Source organism: Vigna umbellata, chromosome 9 (assembly GCF_029865625.1).
Source record: "Vigna umbellata cultivar VRB3 chromosome 9, Vumbellata_1.0, whole genome shotgun sequence".
NCBI lineage: Eukaryota > Viridiplantae > Streptophyta > Magnoliopsida > Fabales > Fabaceae > Vigna > Vigna umbellata.
The window spans coordinates 17,889,152-17,899,597 of NC_142173.1; positions in this window are offsets into that span (position 1 = coordinate 17,889,152).

Sequence of the window (10,446 nt, forward strand, 5' to 3'; positions counted from 1 at the left end):
GAGACCACACCGTGAGAGCTCCAGCGCCTTCGTTTCTTCTTTTTCGAGCAATTGTGAGAACCAGCACATCCTTCATTTTTGCAAGTCTCCTTCTTCACAAATTCATCAACCTACAAACCTAGAGAAATCACAAAACATAGACTCAAAAACCCATTGTGAGGTCATCTCTCTCGCACAAAAACATGAGAAAACTCCCAATCTTGAAGGAGAGGCCCTGGGAGACATTAGACTCCACTCCAATCTCGAACTCTATGAATTGTGATTTGTTGCGTCTTTAATCTCGAACTCAATTTGATTTTAATAAACCCTAATTTGGTGATGAACCCTAAGCACCAATCGCTGAAGATGATGAAGGGAGGTAGAAGATGATGAAGGAAGGTTGAAGATGATGAACTCTAATTTGGGTTTCAATTATCATAAACTTTACTTTTTTTTATTTTTTTAATTATACAATCCACGTAACCTGTTTGAATGTGTCACGTATAAAAAATTTACCATGTCAACGTGCCAGGTCATAAAAAACTTAACTCCGTTAAGTCAATTTAACGACAAGGGTCCAATTGAGTCAATTTTTCATTTTTAAGGACTAAATTGGCGAAACCAATAAGACGAGATCTAACTGGAAAAAATTCACATAAATAGGTATTTTTGAAGGGTTTAATCTTATAAATATTAATGAATTTTGGTTTTGCTTTTTAATAAATATTTTAAAACTTTTTCTCCATAATTTGTTTGTTTATGCTTCTCTTCTAGATCTATTTAAATTACTTTATTTCATTATTTTTTCGAGATAAATAAAATAAAATGTTATGAATAATTTTTTTAGATAATGAAAACAAAATTTCAAATAATTTATCTGGATTAAAATCATATTTAATTGTTTTTGATATGTTTTTGAAAGTTGTTAGAAGATGATAATAAGATATGAGAAAGGATGGAGGTTAATTTTGGAGGGGTCATTTCTTTCTATTTGGTATGGATTTCGACTTGTACCTCTTCAAAAATATTTAAAGAAGATTTGATCATATTATATTTATGGGAATGGTGAGATTCTATAGGATAGAAAGAAAGAGCCTTTAACAATGCAGAACTGCACTTCGAGGTGTAAGATTAAAAAAATATAAAAATTTTAAAAATAAAGTAGTTTTGAGATTTTGAGTTTTTATTTGAAAATTAATGTTTTTGAATATATATTTTTGTTAGAACATAATTGTTATGTTATTTTTGTTGGAGCAATCAGTATCGTGCAACAAAAAAGGTTTTTAGAGTGGAAGACGTTACAGTCAATAACTAAGATAGGAATAGAGCTGTCAAAATGGATAACCCGGCTCGACCCGACCCGACCCACTACGGGTTGACCATTTAGTGAGCCAACTCAACCTGGTTCATTTATTAGCGAGCCAAAAATATTCGAAGTCGACCCGATCCACCACGGGTTGGTGGGTTAAACGGGTTGGCTCATTGACTCACTTAATTACTTCATTAACTTTTTTTTCACCTTCTTCTCAGATTCTTATAACATGTTACTTTGATCGATCAAATTGAAACAATAATAATTGGACCAATTGATATAAAAGAAAATGAAACAAAAGAAATATATTGTTATAAATATTCTAAGCTATCAAGCGTAAAATTTTGTCAATTTAATTTAGTGAGACATACAAGAAACTATATATAGACGTTAACAAAAATATATAACACAAGATAAAATTGTCATGTTTGTAGATAGGTCTAAAAAGATAAAATAAATGATATATTCCTGAATTATTCAATCTATAATATTATCCATCTATTAAATTGGAGTCCTGAATGGATAAATCTACAATATTATGCTTTCTTGAAGCATCTTCTTCTTTATCTCCATCTATAATATTATCCAATCTATAATCTTAGGGTTTTATTTGCGGAGGAGAACTTTTGGAAAGACAGCAACGCGAAAGGCTCTATTGCTAAGTAAAGGTTGTGCATTTTGAATAATTAATTTAATTAATTTGATTTCAATAAAAAAAATAGGATTTGAATAATTAATTTAATTTAATTAAAAAAAATAGGTGGGTTGGTGAGCCAACCCGACCCACCATGGGTTCAACCCGTGTGAGCCGGGTTCTTAGTGAGCCGGGTCAAAATTGGCTCGCATAAAAAATTTTGCATTTTTTTTCAACCCAACCCGGCTCAAACCCGTGGTGGGTCGGGTTGGCTCACGAGTTTCAACCCATTTTGACGACACTAGATAGGAACAGTGAAATAGTTCTTTTAAAAAAATCTTGATTTTCTTTTAAGACTTTTATCAAACAGTTTGAATGCTAAAGAGATAGAGTTAAAGAAAATCAACACAGAAAATTTTATCCTGGTTCAAATCAAAAGATTCTACATCAAGTCGTTAATCACTATAAACAATGATTAATTTTTCACTAAAATATTGTTAACAGATTACAATAGAATGAAATAAAGAGTAAGAACAAAAAAAATCTTCCTTCGACAAACGAATGGAAGAACCTGTTCAATCAACTTGAAGAGAACCGCTTCGACCTTAGACCCACTAAGCGCAAGCTTCTCCTATTCACAAGACTTGATATGAGCACACTAATACTTGAGAACTTCCTCAGACAAATTCTATATTCTCAAATGACTTAGTTCCCTTTTCACTCTTAGAGAGCTTCCCTTAAGCACACAACTCTAATACTCTCAAAATAAAAATTTCTTTCTAAGAGTTGTGGAAAACACTATTTATAGCCTAAGGTTTCTGTAGGGTCAAAAACTGAAAAGTCATCTCCTAACTTGCAGTGATAATCGATTATCATAAGTGATAATCAATTATTTGTGTCCATTATGAGGTTTTTTCAAAAAGTGATAATCAATTATTCTGAGAGATAATCGATTATTTGTGCAACCTGGACAATATTAAATCAAACAGTGATAATTGGTTACCTTGTGAGATAATCGATTATTTGTGCAAACAATCTCTTTCTACTTTGGCTCGTGATAATCAATTATTACACCAAATAATCGATTATCTGTGAAAATATTTTCTAAATAGGAGAACTTCTGAGTGTTATTACATAAACAGAGTTATTCCTATACAATTAATCCTACAAAATGCTTTTAAAGAAACTACAACAAGAGTCTTCAAGTCTTCATCTTGTAGCATCATCAAAACCATAATATCTTCAAGACACCAATGCTTCTCATTGACAATCTCCCTCTTTTTGATAAAAAATCTCTTGTTAAAAGCATTTCTAATTTTCCTACCATATTTAGACTTACACACACATAAACATGTTAGCAATAACTGCATTAATTAGAAGTTTTTCTCTTCCTTTTTTATCATAAGCAAAAAGTAAAAATAAATACTCTCCCTCAATTTTAACTTCCCCTCAACAAAAGAAAGATGTAATTTAAATATTATAAGGGTAAAAGAGTAATTAATCTAGAGCAGAGATAAATAACAAGATATCAAACAAACTCATATATCTCCTCTTAAATATGTACCAGTTATCACATAAGATGTCAATAAAAAATTTCTCCCTCTTTTTTATCATAATTAAAAAATCATCTCATCTTTATGCTCCTCATAAATTAGTTAACTTAAAAAGAATTTAGGTTCTTTAAAAATATTATTTCCCCTAAATGTAATATTCTCCTCAAAATAAAAAATAAATGCTTAAAAAAAATTTTAAATAAAGTTTTTTTTAACGTTTCAACTTAAGATAATCGATTATTTGGGAGTCAAATTGTCCAAATTCATATTTTGAAATTGAGATAATCGATTATTTACGTTAATTTTTGAAAAACGTAAATTTGGGCCAAATTTTCAAGCTAAGACTGCATTCATAAATTATTTTCAAACCTCTTAACAGTTATCAGGATACCATAGAGCTTTTTTTTTTCTTTTGAAAATTTAACCTGTAAAACAAAAAAATAGAGTTTTGGTCCCCATAATCTCATTTGGGTCCTTTGAGGTTAGAGGCAAATTACTTTATATCAGGAATCCAAGTATATTTTTAATTTAGAACATCAAAATGTTTAATTCTACATTTTTTAGAAGTGTGTCCCTTTTTCATACAATAAAAACATGTGACAACACATGGGTTTCTAAAATAAGTTGTTCCTTTTTCAACCCATACTCTACGGGTTCTTTTAAATTGATTCTTATTTTTAAGCACACTCTTATTTTTTAAAGACTTCTTCTTAACTCCATTATTTATACAAGATGCATATTGAGTAGCCTTCTTAAGCAAATTTTCTAAAATATCAATATTAAACATATGACTTTTGCATGATAGACATTCAACAGGATGTTCAACATTTGCAGATTCTTTCATTTCTAAATTGCCGATTTTATTTCTTAAAATAACTTCCTCATCTAATTGGTTTAATGTCTCGGTAGGTCCCTATTTTTGTCCATAATCTCAAATAGCTCTCTGACTTGTTCGGGGTCTCAATTAGGTCCTTATTTTTGTAAAATTGAATCAAATAAAGGTTTGTCGTCAAATTGATCAAACGTCGTTAAGGAGAGTGTTACGTGACATGCTGACAGTGTAGTTTTAATTTATGTGGCATTGAAAACGTGTGTCAATTGTATTTTTTTAATTTTTGAATTCAAAAATTAAGTGTACAGAGTAGAAATATAATTTAAGTAAGGGTTAAGTACGGGCAAAGTTGGGAAATCAAATTAAATCAAGTGCTGAAAGCCCTATTCTCCTATGTAATTGCGAAATCGAAATCAAATTGGGGGAATGTGAGTTTTAGGGTTCCTAGGAGAAAACAAAAGTGCGATCTACTTCGATTGGAAGCGCGATGGATAATGGAATGCAAAATTCACATTCTTGTTCTTCTTCGACATTCTTATCATATCATACTTCTCGAAGTCTAAGTAAATTATTTTCTTTTATTCTGATTCTAAATTATAAACTGGGGGCCTTTTCTCCAGAGAATCCTAAACAAGGGTTTGGACGTTTGTTTCTTTTGCTTGAATCAAGAATTTCAGTGTTGGAAGAACTTTCTTTTTCTATTCCTTTGCTTTAGTCGCAATATAGAGAGATTTCTTCCTTTCTCTTTCTTCGGGGTATGGTTGGGTATCGCAGGAACGTGAGACGACTCCGGCAGTGATGGCGCGACACAATGTGGAGATGGCGCGACCAAGAGACGTTCATGGTGGTTTGTGGCGGCGCATTGGACGTTCTTCTTCTTTCCCCTTTCCCTCTTTTCTCGTTCTGGACAGCAAGCGTTTTCATTTCCTCTTCTCCTTCATGATTATGATTGGGGATTTATGCAGATGGGGCGCGAATGCCCTTCTCGTGGTGTGGTGCGGTGCGGGTGACAGCGGCGGAGGTTCCTTCTCTCCGTTTTGATTTGTGGCGGAAGGAGGAAGCTTTCTTTTCCTCATTTTCTTCTGACTTTTGATTTGGGTTCTATTTCGATAGAGTTTTCGTTTCAAATTGATGTGGAAAATCCTTGGTTCTTCTGAATTCGAAACTTGAGTTGGGATTCTTCTGCTTCGGAGCCCTAATCTTTCTCTCTCACGAACCCTAATTCAGAGCCCAATTTTTTTTTCCCAATCTGATTTGGATTTCTCAATTGCAGGGCTGCACTTAAATTTTTTTATTTTGCCCAGTTTGCCCTTGCGTACATCTGATTTAACCTCTATGCAATCCATTTTTTAATAAAAAATCAATTCAAACTCGTTTGTAATGCCACGTCTGATTAATCAATACACTGACCATGCTACGTAACCCAAACTTAAACGACCGTTTGTCCAATTTGACGGCAAGCCTCTAATTGTTTCAATTTTACGAAAACAAGGACCCAATTGAGACACCGAGAAAGAAAATGACCTATTTGAGATTCTGGACAAAAATAGGGACCTACCGAAACATTAAACCTTTTCTAGAATATCAATATTAAACATATGACTTTTGCATGATAGACATTCAATAGGATGTTCAACATTTGTAGATTCTTTCATTTCTAAATTGCCGATTTTATTTCTTAAAATAATTTCCTCATCTAATGCCTTCTCATATTTAATTTGAAATTATTTAATTTTCAATTCTTTAAATTTCTTTTTCAAATCTTTATGAGCAACATTCAATTTTTCAGATTCATCAAGTAATTCAAGAAAAGCCTTTTGTAAATCAAACTCACTTGTGTCAAAGCTAGAAGAACTTACTTGGCTTGTAGTGTTATCAATATTAGCTATCAAACACAAGTTTGCTTCTTCAACATAGTCACTTGAGCTACTTGAGTCATTGTCATTCTAAGCAATGTAGGTCTTCTTCTTTTTGTGAATTTTCTTTTCCTTTCTTTCTTCATTTTTCTTGTTGTTTGGATAATCAGCTTTCACATGGCCTCTTTGACCACATCTATAGCATTTGTAGCTTGATGAAAAGCCTTTATTTTCCTTCTTTTTCTTCAAGTGTTGGCTTCCACGTGATTCATTGTTGGCCATTAAGCATAGATTTTCTTGCTCATTTGAATCGCTTGAGCTTGAGGAGTTTGATGTAGAGCTTGAATCAGACAATGTCAATTTAACCACATCTGTGACTTTAACATGGGTGACTCTTAAAAACTCCCACATTTCCTAAATACTTTCATAAACAGAAACTTTGAAAAATTCATCAAGGGTTAGTGCAAATAAAATTATATTTCTAGCCCTAACATCATATTGTGTCATTCTGTTTTCATCCAAAGTCCACTATAAATAAGGTTTTTCTACCTGTATATCATTTACAAAAATGGTGGGAACGAAAGGTCCATTCAAAACAACTTCCCAAATATCCCTATCAATAGACTCTAAAAAAATTTGCATTCTTATTTTCCAAAAAGCATAATTTTCCCCTGTAAACAAAGGAGGTCTATCAATAGAAGCACCCTCAGCATACATTTGGTTATGACCGTCCATTTTCGAAAAATTTGAAAAACTATCAAAGCAAGCTCTACCAATTGTTAAAACAATCAGTATTGCGCAGCTAAAAGGGTTTTAGAGCGAAAAGCGTGTTAACGGTCAATAACCAAGATAGGAACAGTGAAATGGTTCTTTTAAAAATCTTGATTTTCTCTTACTCTACTCTCCTTATTCACCAATTGTTTGATAAAAGTCTTAAAAGAAAATCAAGATTTTTAAAAGAATCATTTCATCGTTCTTATCTTGGTTATTGAACGTTAACACGCTTTCTGCTCTAAAACCCTTTCCACTGCGCGATACCGATTGTTCCAACAATTTCTTTATTTTTATATTTTTGTTTAGGAGCAAAAGAGTCTTTTACATTTATTTAATCGGTGTAGAAATTAATTAAGGAGGTGTAGAAAGAAAAAACATACAAATTAAATAATTTGAATATTTAATAAAATGATATTAAGTAAATCTTTTAGAAGATTTAGTTGTTGTTATTTTAAAAATTAGTTAAATGAAAATAAGAGATATAATCTTGGTGGGTTTAAATATTAAAAGAGATATTATTATTAGAGAAAATCATTATAGATATTGTTAGATATTTTAAAAGATTACGTGGATTTGAAAAAGATTTGGTGGTTGATGATATTTTAAAAAGTAATTAAGAAAAAATAAGAGAGGAAATCTTAGTGGTTTTAGAGATAAACTAAGAGTTTTTATTAAAATTAAAAAGATAGAGATAGAATTGAAGAAGATAAAACGGAGAACAGTAAGAAGGGGGTCTGCATTTTGTTACCCTAAAATCAAAAAACGAAAATTAGAAAGATAAGCAAGAGAAAAGAAGTTTTCTAGGAGAAAATAGAGCCGAGAATGAGACATCGATAGGGGAGGACGATCGGTGACGTTGTGAAGCTTTGATGATCTTTGAAACAAAAATCGTATGAGATCAGGTAGGGGGACTTAACCTGGGTTTCTTTCTAATGAATGATTGTTGTTTTGGTTTTGTATGATCACTGTTTAATTCATTTGAATGTTGATGATCGTGTACATGTTAGCATGTGAGTTAACTTCGATTGTATTTCATGAGCTAGGGTGTTGTGTTGATTTTCGTTTCTTCCTCTTGTTTTTGGTATTATGTTTGAATGATTCATAAATGTTGTGGTGTCGTTACCTACTGTTTTGGTCCTTGAATGTGCTTGTATAATATACATTTAGCTTTAAATGATGGGCCTTTGTGTGCGGGGTGGAGGTTTTGAAGTACAGTGTCTCTCGTTGTGGAGAGAGCATGGGTTCATGTATCATGGGAGAATTAATTTGTGAATAAGGTTGTTGGACAATATGATTTGAGTATGGATAACTCTTTTGGCCGTGTGATGCGGGAAGAGGATGGTTCGTGTACTGATGACTCTTTTGACTCCCAAATCTTTTATTTTTAAAATTATCCCATTCTTAAAACCAGTTATATTTTTAAAATATATTTTACTAAAAATTATTGTTGAGTTACAAGTTTATTATTGATAGATTTAGTTATGAAGAAGGCCGTACATAAAAACATGTGTCACTATTGTAATTGTTGACAAATAAAATACACGTGAATGAAAAAAATCATGAGAACAATGTTTTCAAAAGGAGGAGAATTTTCTTTCTGTAGTTAGTTTAAATGTAACTTTTGTTACTTTTTCATTCTACATTCTGCACATTATTGTTATTAAATGAGGAATCAACTAGAAAGGTAGTTCAAAGAAGTGTTTGAGTTAAGACTATGATTAAAATCAAATTGATTTATACTAGATAAAACTAATGATTATAGATTATGTTTTAAAGCAGTTGATCCAACTTGACATAATTATGAAAGTTGAAAATTAAGACATACTGGAAAATTATTTCATGGTAAAGTTATTGTTTTGCAAGGTGATTCTAGACAAACTTTGTCTATTGTCGGACAAGATCAAAATATGATGTGGTCAAACAATCAATAGATCACTTAGAATTATGAAAAGATTGCAAAGTTCACATAATACAAAACATATCAAATAACTTATTAATTATTATTAACAATGGAAATAGAAACATGAATTTTCAAATAACTTATTAATTATTATTAACACTGGAAATACATGAATTTAAATGAAAATGGTGAAAACAATATTTTCACAAGATCTGAAAACAATGAATTAGCTTTACTCTCAATGGTTGAATTTGTCAATCGTTATTTTTTGCATAATATGGTGTCTTTTTGTGTTTTTTTTTTATCACGGAGCAACTTTTGTCTTACAATTGAATTTGTTAAACAAGTGAATTGTTTCATTTTATCTTTAATATTTGGAGAAGAAAAATTTTTATTTAAGTTCATGCACATCTTAACAAGAGCACAAAATTCAAGGTGAATAATTGACATTAGGATTTTTAAATCACATTAAATATTCAAAGGTTATCACTCATCCACTTAAACTAAAAGTAAGTGTAACTATAATGTTTTTGAAATGTTGATCAAGCAAATAATCTTTGTAATAAAGCAATGTTGTAAGTGAATAATTTGGAGAAAAATAAAATATTTTTTCTAGTACCGTTATAACTTGCAAAATACATATATTAGAAATGGATTTGGTTTCTTTTGATTTAGAATTGTCCTTCAAGTTTTAAAGAAGACAACTTTGTATATCAACAAGATTTAAGCTCAATCACTTATCAAGCTTAGACTTAATCTTTATGGTCTTGTATGTATACACAGTCAACTAAATGTGATTATTTATAGAGTAAAAACAAAAGAAAAACATATTTTTCTTTTACATATAAGTTTCTTTTAAGTATTAGCTTTCTTTTTCCTATCAAAGTCTTTTATCAAAATACTTATTTCAAATTGTTTTAACCGGATCTAACTGAGGTAACGAAACCAAATTCATACTTAAATAAATAAGAGGATTTCAATTATAGAAATCAAAAATAACTTCATAAGACATGTAAAATTCATTCAATTATATTTAAGTTAATTTTTTCTATTAAAAAATAATTAAGATAATAATTAAAGTCATCTAATTATTAAAATTATTTATTTTATCAAAGCCCGAACTAATATAGCAAACAATACTCCTAAACGAGTATATATATATATATATATATATATATATATATATATATAGAGAGAGAGAGAGAGAGAGAGAGAGAGAACTTCTTTTCCCCATCCCATAATTATTTATAAATTTATGGAATGGATTAGTTCCCACTTGCATGGAATCCATTCCCATTCTATGAAATTGATTCGTATAGAATTGATTAGTATAATACATATTACACTTTATATAGGAGCATTATTGTAAAAACATATTCTATACTCACAAATCTCTTTTCCTCAAACGAAATTATGATCCCACAAATTCACAGTTTTTCTCGCTCCTAATTTTGATAAGGACACGAAGTTCACTTGCATATCATTGTTAGTAATCAATCAATAATAATAAGAATTCAACACAAAGGTACAGTGTTAATGACAAATTCAGAAAACATAATTTCATTTAGAATTTTAGTTTTCTAGAACGGTCCTGATAATTCACTTA